This window comes from Ciconia boyciana, chromosome 3 (genome assembly GCF_034638445.1).
Source record: "Ciconia boyciana chromosome 3, ASM3463844v1, whole genome shotgun sequence".
Classification (NCBI taxonomy): domain Eukaryota; kingdom Metazoa; phylum Chordata; class Aves; order Ciconiiformes; family Ciconiidae; genus Ciconia; species Ciconia boyciana.
Window position 1 is genome coordinate 68,213,101 of NC_132936.1, and position 16,335 is coordinate 68,229,435.

General features: G+C 40.0%; 1 protein-coding gene across 1 annotated transcript in view; it reads left to right on the forward strand.

Annotated features, from left to right (window-relative positions):
* AIG1 (androgen induced 1) overlaps positions 1–16,335 on the forward strand; it is a 126,172-nt gene that overhangs the window by 21,205 nt on the left and 88,632 nt on the right. The gene's annotated exons all lie outside the window — the stretch shown is intronic.

Consider the following 16,335-nt stretch of genomic DNA (forward strand, 5'->3'; position numbering starts at 1 on the left):
GCATGTGTTATTGAAGTTTTTAAGAGGAGCCACACCACAGAACTACTGAAGGTGATGGTTAAGCACCAGAGTTACAGTTTGCTTCAGTATTAATTTGGTTTTTGACAACACTTCAAGTCTTCTCTGCAGATGCAGAGAAAGTATTTCTTCCTGTTAATCATTAGTTTAGTTCAATAACTATTTCATTCACACGGAATGAAGAGAAATCAATTCACTTGAGAAACCAACTGGGAGTTAAAAACTAGGAAAGCTGGTTTTCCTCCTCCTCACCTGCGAATAACAATGAGGTGTAGGAGGATAATATCTACTACCTCTAAAATCTTGTAAGGCAAGGTGAAAAGAAACAATAAATCTAGTTTTACTTACTACAGAAAACATTTCATTTGTTCAGAGTGTCAGATTTAAATACATAATGTGGTGTTTTAAGCTTTTCCTTACATGTGCAACAAATTTAAAGTAAGTTCATTTATTTGGTTAAAACAGTTCAAAATTCTGCTTTGAGAAATTGTAGCATATTCCAGCCTGTCACTAGTCATGATAATTATCTATCAGAAATAAAATAAAATGCATGCTTTCATTTCTTTAGGGGAAGCGTTTGCCATTCTGTTACTTGGTTTTGGCCCTTACAAGTCTGGATTACATTCCAGAATACTAGAGAGTCCTTTTTTCTGCCTGTGGTTGACTAGGCAGTTGCATTCAGTGTGACGTTTTTGCAATGCTCACGCGGCAGCAACGCCTTAGGCCTTATTTCTCTGCAGTTTTCAGCAGAGGCTTCATCCAAAAATGGGAAGTAGTGCAGAATGTAGCAGTCTGCTTACTAAGTATATCTTGCCACAAAGACATTACTTTTGTTTTTGTTTTGTCCAGCTACAGTAGCGTTTCCTGTATTTTTTTCAAGCTGAATTTAAAGTGCTCGTTTGAGTTACAAAGCGGTAAATTGCTGTGGATTTGCCTGCTTTGCTCTTAGTTGCTTCTCCTGTACTATTATGCAACAGTGAAGTTAACAGATGTACTATTCTGCCTTCTTATGAAATGGCCACTGATAGGGAACATCTCAGTTGTGAATCTTGCTCCTCTCTTTGATGTGAATAAATATGTTGACCTATAAGGAAAATCTCTTTTATTAGTGCTTTAAAAAAGATTACCGTTAAGAAGAACAAAGAAATTAAAAACAGGGAAGCACACCATGTTGTTTTTGAGGACTGAGCTGGATTTTATTAAATATAGCCAGCAATCAATTGGTCTCTGCTTTACGATTTTCTGTTGGTTTTTAAAAAAATTATAGCTTGATATAAATATTACAGTATACAATCAATTTATACTGCCAAGTCATGTACAATGATACCGTTAAATAGGCTGGTTTATGACAGTTCCACATAAAACCCCCTTTCTGTTTGACATTTAGAGTCACATAAATAAGAGCTGGATAAGAAACAAGTAGATAATCCCTTTGATCCCTTATCAGTTTCAAGTTTCTCTAAAAGGTAGTAAAGCCAATACCATACCAAAGAGATACCCTTATACTGATAATACCAAAGAGAAAGTCCCTATCTGAAGCTGGCTGTCTTCACATCTAGCGGCAAAATAAATGCAAATTGTCCAAGTGCTATAAAGTGAAGACAAACCTAGAATGAAGTATGTGAGATCCTTTCAGATTCCTTCTCTGATTTCTTGAGCAGTTGTTTAGAGAGGCAAAAGTACCTCTAATACTCTCTCCATCTTCAGTCTGAAAACCTGGGAAGTAGGAACAGCAAAAAACCAAAATAAGGGTGGAAAAATGTCTGTAGAGAGACAATTATAATGCAGTAATAATACTGTGATATGCAGATTGATTAATTTTTCTGAGCTAAAGACACTTAAAATATGGAAGTCATGATATGATGGTTTACCTTTTGATAAATGCTTGGATAAAATATGACCATTTCTGCTGTAGATTTTTGCACTTGCTTTTCAAATTGACTATGTATTGATGTGGCGACCTTATCTTGGCATTGATACAAATGTTGTAACCATAGACATGAAATTCGTGAAGTTATATATAAGTTAGATAATACTACTGTATTGCGATGCTATATCATATTTTGCTTTTAAATGAAATACATGTTTTGACTACATCCGTAGCTGGATAAACCCTGCCTCTTTAAAAGAAATCCCTTCCTAGGGCAACAGAATGTGCTTGCACTTTATTCAGTGCATGTGTGCAGGTTAATGACTGGATGTCAAGCATTTTCTAAATCAAAGCAGTATTTAATTTATATTTTCCTCCAAAAGATTGGCTAATACAAGTTCATATAAAGGCAAGCTGTGGTATTTTAACTTGGAGTCAATGTGCATTTTCTGGGTTATTGTTTTGTTTCAATGTTCTCTCAAAAGAGGATGTTTTCCTACCCGTATTAAGATTTGTCGTACTTGTAGGTTTTATTACAGTTTTTTATGGGTTTATTAACCAATATTAACCCACTTAAATGCCATTAGTTTTCTAACTCAGATATTTTGGAAGCAGATACAAGCAATGCCTTCACTGAGTCAAATAAAATTTCATGGTCCTCATAAAAGCAGTCACTGTGTTGTAACTGCTGCTACACTAAGTACTCAGTTCTTTGAAATGTAATACCAATTTTGATCGCTCTGTGAATGCACATGCGCTCCCTAAATACATAAGGAAAACAATTTATCAGAGAACTAGTTCCAGTAGAGTAGGTTAACACCCTTATTTCTCTGAGCACACATCCGTGTGGATACCACAAGAGATCACTGCTGAATGGTATCTTGTTAGAATGGATGTCATCAGCTGCATTTTCCAGTAAAGTATTACTCTTCCTAAGTTGGCATCAGATCTAGTAACTAAGTGCAGTTAACCAACAGAAGGATTAACAAATATAATTTGTATGATCCATATAGTCATTTCACAGTTGTCCATTTTTCAAAACTTTTTTGAAGTAGATAGAAGACATTGCTGGAGCTATGATGGAGTGGACCTTTGTAGTCAAAAGGCTAGGCACCCAGCCAGTTCGTAATTCAGTGAGACACAATACATTATCTATTTTGACACTCTTCATGGTTAAATAGTCTGGCTCTTGTAATACCTAACTGTGTTTATAAATAGAAATGAAGAAGTCAAATGGTCTGGTCTTGACAGCAGAACAATACAGTGCATTGGATGCGCTCAGAGCTCACACGTGCCTCTTCCCTTCAGTGGAGTGGGAAGAACAAGGTAAACTGATTTGAGTCAAGTGGAACTTGAAAACACCTCTGGCATGTGTTTTACTTGAGGTTTCAGTAATACATGAAGAAATGTGATATATCTGAGCTCTGCAGTGAGGCCTGTAAAATATATTGGTTTTCTGACCAAGAAAAACAATTATTTTAAAAGCAAAATGGTAGACTGAGCATTCACAAAGAGCTGTACTTAGAAGAGTGGCTGTCCAGTTTGCATGTTGTGTGGAGAAGGAGGACGGGACAGAAGGAAGTAGTCCTGGTTTCTGGTTCCTATTTCTTGCTCTAGATAAAGTATTTTACCAAATAGTTTTCCCTGTGAAATCTAAGCAAAGGGCTGGAACCTCAGTATAAGCCTCCAAAGATATCTGTGGGCTCTCCTACGCTAGCACAGCTTAACAGGAAGGGTCAACATCCTACCCTTTGGCATTGTTAGTAATATATGTTTTCTTGAAGACAGGAATTATTCTTTAAGCTCGTTCTGGGTTGAAATGGGTGTAGAAGGTGCATCCCTCAGCAGGTAATATCCTTACTTTGATGTCACATAAAAGTTGATACCAAGAATTTGTCTTTTCCTTCCACCATGTGTTACAGTAAGCAGTCCTGAGAGATAAGGGCTGACTCCTTAAACGCCTAGCCTCTCTTTGGGCTTCAAGCTGTGAGCACCAGTCTCACACAAGGAACTGACTGAAGTGACTTTACTGCTGCATGTATGTGCCTTCCAGGAGAGGGTTGGGATTCCAGACATACTCCTTTCCTTACTATACCCAGTTATTTTTTGCTTAAATATCACCTCACTTTATGGTCTGCTCCTTGGAAATTGAGTGTTGTGTGAGAGCTGTGATTTCCACTTTGGGAGCCAGGTGTCTAAAACGCTGTGCTGTGTCACACCTGAGCCTCCTGGTGGATACAGGCCTAATCCAAGCCAAGCTTTCCTGAATGTACACGGAACAGCCCCATGTGGTGGTCCTCAGGCAGCATCCAGGTTGGACTAATCTCAGCTCTGCATCGAGTACTTGGCCTTGCTCTCGTGACAGTGGGGTGGAGGGGTCCAGACCCCTGCTCAGGCTGTGTCGTGTGAAGTTTGTAACATGTCTCTGAGCCAGGATTCCTGGCTGATCCAAAGCTGGAGGTTGAACGCGACCTGGTTTCGCTGTTAGTCAGAAGTGAATGTCTCAGGACAGGCATGCCGGCAGAGCTGGTCAGCAGCTCTGCTCTGGGACTCTGTTGTGAAGTTTCGTGTTGCATGGTTACAGATGGTCTGGACAGGAGAGGTCCTTGTTCTGTTGCAGTGGTGTCTGCCTAGTGCTGCAATGGACTACAGCCAGATTATAAATAAATGGGCATGGCCCAGAAACCACCAACATTTATGAATGTTATCTGTGTAACCAGCATTTTTGTGTTATGAGGAACAGGGCAGAATACTGAAATTTACTTATTTACTAAGTATTTTGGGAGAAGTGAGAATTAGAGGTACCTTACATAAAATCTGACAGTGGCGTCAGATACATTTACTTGGACCAGTGCCCTTATACTCTGGGGTAATGTTTTAAGTCTGTGTGTGATTTCATTGTGGCCAGTTTACATGGTGGTAGGCTCTCCTTTTCTTAGAGACCATTCTGGTCCATGTTACACACACTGGTTCAAGTGTTTAGCTAAAGAAACGGATTTATTTGGATGTTCTGCATGAGGTAACACTCTTGCATTACTGTTGTCACTGTTGTGACAGTACGGCCAGTTTTCCAGGTGGTGATAGGAGTCTCCATCGCAAGTGTCCTCGTAACAGCATTTTCAGCTGGTTTGGATCAGACTCCCCAAACTGTGGTTTGGTGAATTCTTATCATCCAGCTGGCCTGCGGTCCCATGTCAACGCTCCAGTGCATGCATGATGAGCTTCTAGTTAAAATCGTCTCAACTAAGTGCAAAAAATTGCCCTATCCAGTGATAAACTTATCTAAATAGATAAATAGTGTCTATCAGCTCGCCGTTTACTTCATGTGTGCAAAGCAGGACCTGCCTGGGTTGTTCCCAGGGCTGCCGGGAGCTCCCTGCCTCCCCAGTCCCCAACACGCAGCCAATTATCTTGTTAACACAAGACTGGGATTGCCTGGGGAGCTCTTCTATCGATCCCTCAGTCCTCTGGTGGAGCCGGGACTGCCCGGGGCAGGTTCCTGTAGCTATCAGTCAATTATCTCATTTCGACAGAAACTAGCTGGGGAGTTCCGGGGACTGCCCAGGGAGTTCCTATGGGTGACTCAGCGCGCCGAGCATGTGCATGGGCACAGCCCTTATCCCCAGCTGCATTACAATTACAGCTATAGTGTTAATTCGGAGTGCACGTGCACGTAGCTACCTTGTGCATGGTGGCATGAGTGTTAGAGTTCTGAGGTTTAGCAGAGGACAGTTGATACTTGGGCATTTCCTGATGCGATCTGCCCAGCTGACCAGTAGGATATGTCCCTTGATAGGCATGGATGCTTTTTTTTTTTTTTGTGCTGGGCTGCCACATCTACAAGCTAGTACTTCTAAAGTGCTTTTCCTGCCACAGAGAATCAAAAACACCATGCTCACTGGCAGTAGTACTGGTCACTAGTACCACGCTTTAGGAAAGGTCTCTTTTCTGGAGTCATCTGCTACTTTCTTAACTGCTACAAGAGGTGTTGTCTGAGCCTCCTGTCTCTTGAGAAGAAGGGACAGCTTATTATTGAACTTGTGGTGTTTACTGATAAAAAAAAATACATTTACTGTTCGTCAGTCAGTGTGCAATGGCCTGATGGAGAGCATCTAAATCTAATGAGTTTGGAACCTGGTGTGATGCCAGGTAGTTGTTGTAAAGTGGCTTCCCATCACATGTAGGGGGATGTACATTTAAACTTCCCTCCAGTTAATCTCTTTCTTCCTTCTGCAAGTGAAATGAAAAGTAGTGAGCAAAACAGAAATATAGTAAACAACGATGTCTGAAGGATTAGTTTGGAAACTCAAGAAACGGTTATATGTTGATCAGAGTGAGAAAGAGTGAGAGGTTTGAGCTGTGTCTGCCTTCATGAGCACATAAGGCAAGATAGGGCTCCATCCCATTTCTTTTTCAGGTCACTCTCTCCAAAGACAGTTTCCAGGTAGCAGATGGGATAGTTGTGCTTCTTCCACCCAGTGCCCTGTCCTGTGGGGATGCTGGGAAGCCAAGTGTGCACCACACTGAAATTGCAGCTCATCGAACTTATTCATACAGAGCAGAACAAGTGATGGAAAAATTTAAAATATTTATTTAGTGCTAGTGTTGTTCAAAATCAGTATTTGCTGTTATGAACTAAGATGTAAGAACAGTGAAGGTGGGAATGGGATAATGGACAAGCTCTCCAAAGCTATTATATTTGAGACCTTGGTAACTCTAGTTGGTTGGCACAAATAGATCAGCTAGTCAGAATTAGAGTATCTAACCATTGGAAAACTTTGAAAGACACAGTAAAGCAAACAAGGTCTTTTAAAACTATGATTAATATGAGCTGCATAAGAGGAAGAGTATTTGGATTTATGCTAACAGTAGTATGGCTGTGTTTGGAGGGAACGAAAAAGTCCATGCTGTTTCTCTGAGAAAGCTGGGAGCGTTTCTCTACTAAGCAGTGGAAATAGCTATCGCTGTAAGAGTGAGTGCAGATGCATGGAAAACAGCCTGATCTAATCCCTAGAGAACTGCCTAGGGATCAGGGCACCCGAGTTCGTCCCCTGGGTCCCCTGCTGACTTGCTGCCTGACCTTGGCCAGCTCACTTCTGCCTCACTTTCACCAATGGACAAACAGGAAACAAATCCTTAATTTCCTTTGAGATTTATTTATGAGAAAGACAATGAAAGCAGGGAAGTGTTATCATCTGGGGTTGAAATGCCACACACCTAGTGAACACTCAACCCCCCTTGTATTATTTAATTTAAATGCAGTTAGCTTATATCAGGGGTTTTCCCATGTTTTCTTTGGAGATGTAAGATAATGACAACTTCTTTTTTTTTCCTTCTGAAATACAACTCTTTGTAACACACAGTGCCTTGCTTGAAATGTTATGTAAAGAATAGTCTTGTTTATGAGGACAGTACAACGTGTTAGATCAGCTTTCATTGAACCACATGCTTTATAATTAATACACAAAATTACGTCCTCTCTTTTTTTCAAGTGGAGCTTGAATAGCAGCATCCTTTGCTGTGGTCTAATTACAGAACATCCTTATTTTAGTAATAACTTTATTTATGAATATACTTTAGCTGCCCCTCATAAATTATCCTTCAGCTGCTGCAGCAGTGAGCCGAAGAAGAAAAGGTGCTTTAAGCAAAAGCTGAAGATTACCCTGATTAGAGACTTGAGCTATTTTTCAGAATGTGGGTTTGCAACTGACTTGGTTTGTGTGTTGTTGGTAGGTTGGATAGATGAAGAGTTGGGATAAAGCTCTCAATGTTTTCTTCCCTTACCTTCCCTGGAGAGAGGGAGAATTGCCCAACTGAGACAATATCACATAACAGCCTGCCTTACTGGACTGGTGTGAGGAGTCATTCATTACTGCTTTCACGGTGCTCAGGAAACAGATTAAACAGATTAAAACCATTTATTTCCTACAGCCATGGTAGGGCAGCACTGAGGCTGCTATGTCTCAGAAGATTGTGGTGCCTTTCTCATTTGCATTTCCAGCTCTGTCACCATGTTGCTGAGTTACATTAGTCATGGCCTTTTCTAAATTCAGCAATTTAGAAGGCAGCTGTTACCTTATTCATTAAAAAAGGAAGAAATGAAAAGCAAAACCAGTCACTCTAACTTTGAAAAACTTCTGTGTAGTTTTGTTTTCAAATTTGATCTGTCAAACTTGCTTCCCTCCAGTGGTTTTCAAACTGTATTTCTAAACATGAAAAAGTTGGTGCAATGCAGAAGTTTCCGAAGTTTTAAGAAAGCCATTTCTTAGAGAAAGTTCTGTCCTTAATAAAATGTAATTTCTTTTTGGGGTAATTAACTTACAAAATGCTAGGGACTTTCCAGCCATTGGAAACCCTATCCTAAAGCTCAGTTTAGCACAGACAGCTGCAGAACAAGTCTTAGCTTCTTAGCTAGCTATCACAAACATTGTCTAGAGAGCTGCCATTCCTGCCTAGTTGACTGCAAGGCCACTGCTGCAGAGAGTGTACCGATCATGCTGAAATGTGTAAAATTAGCATTTAAGCCAAAATAATGACATAACCTTCTGTGCAGTGTATAATCCTAATAAGATTAAGCTTTAGCGAAGAAAGACATAAAAGAGATAACCTAATAAAATCATAATCTATTCTGAATAAACTGTATTATACATGTTTGCAGAATGGATTATATAAGTTTAATGAAATTACTCTGTCTTATAAGCAGGATACAATAAGTAGTAATGGCAGCTTCCCTATACACAATGCAAGAGAGTAAGGAAGAAAACGGGGATTATTAGAAAATGAGTTTAGTCAAAACAATTTAAAATCAAAAAGATAAAAATAGAATAATAATTTCTTAAATACTGCAACAATGAGCTTAGTGCTTCTTTGACTGTATTAGCTAAGATCAAAGTAAGATACCCAGACATCTGTAACTCAAAAGTATCCAGAAAATGCCTGTAGTTTTTAGAGGAAGAAGGAAGACTGGGTTGACATGGTGTTGGAGAGGAATGACACAGCTAAAAAGAATGCAAAAGGTTGGAGAAAATTTAACGCTTTCTCAGCATCTGGTCAAATTTTTGTTCATATTGCTTTAGTAGATTCTGTATTTGTCCATTCCATCTCTTCATCCAATACGTGGTAGTGGATTCCACGCTGTTAGCACTTCTGAGCCAGATGGCATACACTCTGTCACGCTGAGATCATGTTGGAAATGTCATCTATGCAACACAGCTGAGATATAGTAGCAGTTTAAAATGAATTTCTCAATTGTTGTCCACTATGGCAATTTTTTTGTTGGGGGTATTTTACCCATGTAAAAAGAATAACTAAACAGGCTTTTTTTGGCTTTAAAAATTAAAGCATTTCCAAATATTTTTGATAGTTTACCAAATTTCAGCTTAGCTTGTTGTAGTAAGGAATAATATATTTGTCCTTATAGAAGTACCCAACATATTAAGAAAACTGCTTTTAAAACAATGTTAGCACAACCACATTACCTTTCCAAGAACTGTGCTGCATGTGTTTGAAAACCATGACGAGACAGTCAAGACTCTTGTTAAGACAGAATGGTCTGAAATTCAACCTCTCCAGTAAGATTAACACAGTAAGGGTTTTTCCTGGGTTAAGGGGAGGGAAGATGGAGAGAGAAAGGAAGAGGTGCAAGCAGTATGGTTATATTATTTATCAGAATTTTTTTATTTCATGTGCTGAAAATTGTGAATTGTAATAGATGCTGAAAGGCAGTGCTATAAAAATTACATTTTAGGGGCCCACATCTGTTTTGGTTTTCTGATTTCTTACGTAAGTGCTTAGTTTGCACAAAAAGTTGCTTTTCTGTCTGTCCAGATAAAAACACACCTTGTGTTCCAACAGGCAGAATTTTAAAATGCATCTCTCCTCTCAGAAACACAAAGTCTTATTAGCTTACACAGCTTTGTCCCCTTTCCACAGCTCTGGAGTAGGTGCTTAAGCACTTGGACTTAAACAATGTAGTACCTATAAAAACTAGACTGAAGAGTCAAACGGGTTTCTTTTCCATGCATAATAATTCCATAGTAGACTTTATTCTTTTGTGTATCTATAAAATCTCATTGGTTTAAAACCCTGTCCTTGGTTACATTTGGACAATACTAGTGAGCTTCAAAGAAAAAGACTACAGGAGGTTATGTAGAAAGTAAAGGATGGTATGTAAAGGAGTCCCTGAACTTACATCATATGGTAAGGGATTAGGCATGTTTTATAAGCTGATTCATGTCATGTGACTAAGTCATGAAAATGAAGTTAAATTTCCTAGTAAGGGCTAGTCTTCATGTGTGATGTCCTGGTTAGAGGAGCCTTCCCCCCAGTGAAGGCTGTAAAGGGAGACATGAGTCATTGTTTTGGATGAGGGCAGTGATAGATATTTATAAGGCTGTCCGTCTATGCACTTACCGAATTTCTAATGGCTCTTCTGATAGAAATAAATGTCATGTTTTACTAGTGGAATTTAAGTTCTAATTTGTGTAAGTGAAAGAGAAAGAAGGAATAGGAGAAATACATATTTCAAGATTCCTAACCAACAAACAACTCAAAGTAAAAGAGGTGGCATTTGCATTAAGTATTCCTTTGGCTTATTCTGATTTTGTTCCCTTGTCCCTTACTTTCCTCCTGTATGTTGTGTATTTGGTTTCTCAGGCTACTGGCTTTTGATGGGCAGGGGCTGTTCCTTTTCTGTGTTGAAGTGGCATATGTAATTGTTGAAACCTGCTTCAACAAACAAAACAAACTAAAATGGCCACAGCACTGCAGCCAGTGTGGAAGAAGATGTGATAAGAGGTCTGACTGCATGCCCCAACTTAACGTCAGTCAGTGAATTTCCTGGGGTGATGATGCTTTTTTACCTCTGGCCTTTAAAATACAAGTCTTCCTCATTCCTTTCACAGAAGTAATGATTCTGAGTAGCACACAGTACTTTTTCATGGTGTTTGCACTTCAACTTTAATTAATTGTAGATTTAGTGATTAGACATATTACACTGGCGTGTATTTTAGTACTTAAAATGCTGTTGCTTATTGCTTTTATTTTTTTATGTCTCTCTTTCATTTGTCTGTAGACACAAAGATTTGCCTTTTCCTTATCCGAAGTCAGTAGCTTCTCTGATACAAAGATTTAGCACTTGATTACATGTTGTCCAGCTTGTGCTTGCTATTATAACTAACAAAGATAAAGTGAAGGAAGGAGAAGCGACAAGAGTAAAAGCAATGTGCCTGTGAGTAATGCTGGGATGGTGATGGACAAGAAGAATCAGTAGCTTCATGCAGTCAAGAGCAGGAACAGATTTAATAAACAGCTACAGCCCATGGCTTCGTTCTGTAAACCCAGTGCATTTTCTATAAAAAATACCTTGTTATTCTCGACTTAACCTGGACTTGCTCTGTATATTGCAACTACAGACAGCTGTTGTTACAGGATGCAGGCTGTCCACATGTGCCTGCGTGCAGCCTGATAAACTACAACCCAAACCAATCGTGGTCCCAAAACAGAGTCCAATTAGTCGTGTTTACAGTGGGCAAAGAGTTAAAAATCTGACTTAAATTACTTCAGAGTTTCTTAAAATACAGTCATCTTAATTGCTGAAGCATAGTACGTTTGTACGTCAAATAATAATGTGTAGAGGCTGGAGGAATGAAAGCTAAAGTGGCATAAGTTGACAAGGAGTAGTAACAGATACTCTGAGGTTATAAATCATATTCCTGTTGTTTGGAAAGGAAAATCAGAACATGTTCTGTATATGGCAGATTGTAAAATCTGAAATACATGAGAAATGACGACTTTCAGCAATTTGATTTTGCATGCTGGTAGAGCTGAACTTTCATCTTCCTGTGGAAAGCCACGGGTTGTCTTAAGCGTGAGTGTTGCTTTGATGAGTCAGGTTATGTCTGCCCCCCACCCATGGGCTGGTGGCCCATCCCCAGGGAGGTGCCCGATGCCTGGGGCTGGGGCTGCCCTGTGCCCCTGGCTGCCCTGCTCCTGGCTGGGCATGGGATGAGCCCTGGCTGTCAGCCCCCAGGGATCAGCCAGGCCTCCCTGACATCCTAGTGTGAATTAGTCTTCCTATAATATGAGTTACATTTGCAGACTCTTAAGTCTCTTTCTTAAATGCAGTCTTGCCTTTAAACAGCGGAAGCTTACCTGGTAAGTGAGGTACAGGTACCTAATACATGCGCGTGTGCACACACGTGCACACGCATGCACTTCATGCACAAACTTGTCATTTTGGAATGTGTAAAAGTTACTTAATTTTCCATGCTATTTTATTATTTCTTGCTGATTTTGTGAGTGTTACTCCCATGTTTTATTCTGGCAGCACTGTCTACTTGCCAGCGCTACTTGCTTGTCTACTCAGATGCCTTATTTCATAGAAGGGTACATGAAATAATTTGTAAGTGCCGTTAATCTCAAAAATGATGACTTGAGGATGGTGAATTCTCCATTTTCAAAGGTAGGTAGGGGGAAAAATACCCATGGATAATAGTAGTGCTTGCACACTTTTCCAGTTCTTCTGCCCTGAGCTCTAAGGAATGCTCCTGATTATGAGAGTGAGCTTGAAAGAGGATGAGTCCATGGGCAATGAAGTCCTAGATTCAGTGAATTTAATGGGAGTTTTCTGCCTTGGTAAGAGTAGAGACAGAATTTCCATTGACCTCAGTTGTGCAGAGATTTTGTCTGCACTGTGGAACCCCACAGCACAGGGCAGAAGGGAGTCTCCATGCCCTGAAGAAAGGTTTACGAGGAAATATATCTTCCGTCTGACTCTTAGAAGTCAAATTAGGGGGAGTAAGGGGAGGTCATTAGCTGCTATCCTGCACTGAGCACCTTGTGGAAAAACTGTCCTACTGAAGCAAGTCTTTATTTTCTTGTAGGAGACAGACATGTACAATTAATTTACTTTATTCTAACCGTTCATAAGGAACAATCTTTTCTGATATATAATCTGAATAGATCTCACCGTTTGAGAAGGTTTCTGGGCTGCTTGGTTTCATCTTCTGTTTATAGCTGTTTTCTCCTGCAGCAACTTGACAAGTTGTCATGGTTTAACCCCAGCCAGCAGCTAAGCACCACACAGCCGCTTGCTCACTCCCCCTGCAGCAGCATGGGGGGAAAAGAATTGGAAGGGTAAAAGTGAGAAAACTCATGAGTTGAGATAAGAACAGTTTAATAATTTAAATAAAATAATAATAAGTTGTAAAGAAAAGGAAAATAACCAAGAGAGAAATAAAACCCAAGAAAGACAAGTGATGCAAATGAAAACAATTGCTCACCATCAACCAACTGATGTCCAGCCAGTCCCCAAGCAGCGGCTCCCCGGCCAACCTCCCCCCTAGTTTATTGCTGAGCATGACGCCATATGTTAGGGAATAGCCCTTTGGCCAGCTGGGGTCAGCTGTCCCAGCTGTGTCCCCTCCCAGCTTCTTGTGCACCCCCAGCCTACTCGCTGGTGGGGTGGGGTGAGAAGCAGAAAAGGCCTTGACTCTGTGCAAGCCCTGCTCAGCAGTAACTAAAACATCCCTGTATTGTCAACACTGTTTCCAGCACAAATCCAAAACATAGCCCTGTACTAGCTACTATGAAGAAAATTAACTCTACCCCAACCAAAACCAGCACACAAGTATTTTCTCTGCTCAGAGTTTTGTATTACTAAAATACCTGTAGGTGGCCATTTCCATTACTTGTCATTACGTTATCACAGCTTAAGGGTACTGTAGTATCAACTATAGTAGCAGTGGCCCCTCTAGGCTTCAATGGAGAAAATGGGGTCAGCAGTAAGTTCATATTTTATACCTGTTTTAATGATTTTCTTGTTTTTGCATACTCTGCTTACAAGTTTCTGCCTCTATCACTGTTACGTGGTATAAGGAAGGTATGGCTGTTTTCTGTCAAATTTGTATTTGTCATTTTCTAAATCACTGTTTTCCTTCAAACTCTAGTTAGAGGCAAAATTGGAAGATATTTCCTCTGAAGTGCTTTTACTGCTTACATTTCCAAGGGAAGAAAAAAAGAAGTCAACTGTTTAACATCTCGGGTGTGTTTCATGTATAGATTCACCACCTGCAGATTTTCAAAAGAAGGTCCTTGTTTTGAAAACGTGATCCTAAATCTGAGGTAACACCAGGGCACTTTGGAGAATATTGTTTAGAGGGAGTTTCTACTCCCTTGCTATGAACTTTTCACATCTGTTAGGCAGCATTCACACCAAGGATCAGGGACTTTAAAAATTCGTTTAGTGCCATAAACCACCAGTAGCTGCATGCTACACTTCTCCTATGCCAGACCCACAAGGGCATAAATAGTGACTCTGGCTGTTCAGTTTATGCTGCTGAGACTTATGCAGCTCTGGAGGTCCTCAGTCTAATCCTAAATGTTGGTAGGTGTCAGAAGAGTTTTCTTGCACATTCTAGAAAGGAAAGGAAGTATTAGAGAGAATGTATGTACATTATTTGTATGAATAAGCTGGAACTGTTCCTCCCTGAACACTATAAGATTTTTTCATTGGCTCTGAATGTTCTCAATAAATATGTAATTTTCTCTTTCCTATATGGATTTTTATTTGTTAATCTTTTTGTAGAATAGTTTACTTCATACCTACTCTCTGAAATCTTCGGGTACTTTCTTTCCTTTTAGGAGTTCAGTTATTCCCAATGATATCATTGTATTTTCCCTTGAAGCGGTGTGTTCATAACAGGATAATGGGGAGAGAAGCTGTTCAGTTTGTGATTGATTAGTGGATGTACAATCTCAATTCCCTTGGAAAGTGGGTGTGTGATTGTTTGAGTCTGTGTTTCTTTGGAGAGAGACCATTTCAGGGAATCGTAGTTAGAGCTACAAACAATCCATTAGTCACTCGTCCAAGCCCTGCCAGCGTAATACTGTTCCCTGCAGTACATTATTGAGTGTTTTGTCCAATATTGGTTTGAGTGACTCAAGCCATGAGGCTTCCACCACTTCCTCTGAGAAACTATTTCATGGTCTGACAGAGCTCACTGTTAGGAAATATTTCCTGGTACTCAGCCTGAACTTTTTAACACCCAGATTGATCTCATTACTGTTAGGTATACTTTTTTTTCCAGTCCTGTCTTAAATCTTTTTCCTTCTTTGGCATTCAGTCTTGACTGAATAGTAGATGGTATCGTATCTCCTCTTAAGTCAAGCAAATGCATAATTAGTTCTTCTATTCCTTTTCTCCAAATAGACCATCTGTTTGGTGGAAAACAGGGCCTAATATGGGAAGATTTTTTTTCTACTAAGTGCTTGTTTCAAACAAATAATATGAAAAAGTGCATTAGGAGTTCATGTAATTATGTAGCTCCAAGGAGCCCCAACTTCTATATAAAATGTTTTTCAGAAATTATGTAGAAGATGGAAACTTTTCCAGGCAGTCATTTGAAGTAGTAATACCTTTTTCTAGCACAATATACAGCTCTAGCACTAGTAGTCTGTCACATTTCATGGCTTGTTCATGGAATGTTTTGTAATGTTGCTTCATCTATTTATCAAGCAAATTGTATGTAGCTACAGCCTGGAGAGGGGAGAGCAATGGCAGCAGAATTGCAAGCACATCCAGGGGCTATTTGAAAGGCTGTGGTTCACAGCTTTACAGCCAGAATATACAAGTATTTGGGTCATACAAGGATTGTTGAGGAAGGGAATGTACTTTAATCCATCCAACCATTACACATCTCTGGATTTCTTTCTAGTAGCCAACATCTGTCTGTTTGGTATTTCCTTCCTTCCTTCCTTCCTTCCTTCCTTCCTTCCTTCCTTCCTTCCTTCCTGCCTTCCTCCCTTCCTTCCTCCCTTCCTCCCTCCCTCTCTCCGTCCCTCCCTCTCTCCCTTCCTCCCACCACCCCCCTTCCCTCCCTCCCCTGCCCCCCTTCTTCCCCTCCCTCCCTCCCCTACCATATTCCAGATCAGTGTCCCCTGGTCTAACGTGTTTTTTTACGTTACTTGACTATAGTCTAAATTCTGCAAAGATGTATGCACATAATAAATTGTATTTTTCAAAATCTGGGTATGTGCTATTCTTATTTCTTATGGATGGTCTGCTGCTTAGTCAGAGAGTCCTAGTCAGAGGAGCACTTAGATTTACAAATTAGACTTCTAAACTAGTACTTCATGCTTGCTTTGAAAAACATGTAGTATGTATTTTGAGCATATGTTTATGTTTTTTGATGAATCACACTGCAATTTGGGAACCAAGCCCATGTTTTGTTAATTTTTTACCTAATATTACCTGATGCATGTGGATTTGTGACCCGGGCTTCCATCTTGGGGAGTAAACAAGCTGCGTGCACTTCCTCTGGACTGTACTAGAAAGGATGCGCAGGTCCTCTGGCAAGAGCATTCCTGAGCTAACTTATTACAAGTTCACTAAGCTAATTAGGAAGAAAAATGCAGTGACCAAACTAAGATCAAGTCAAGTTTGAACC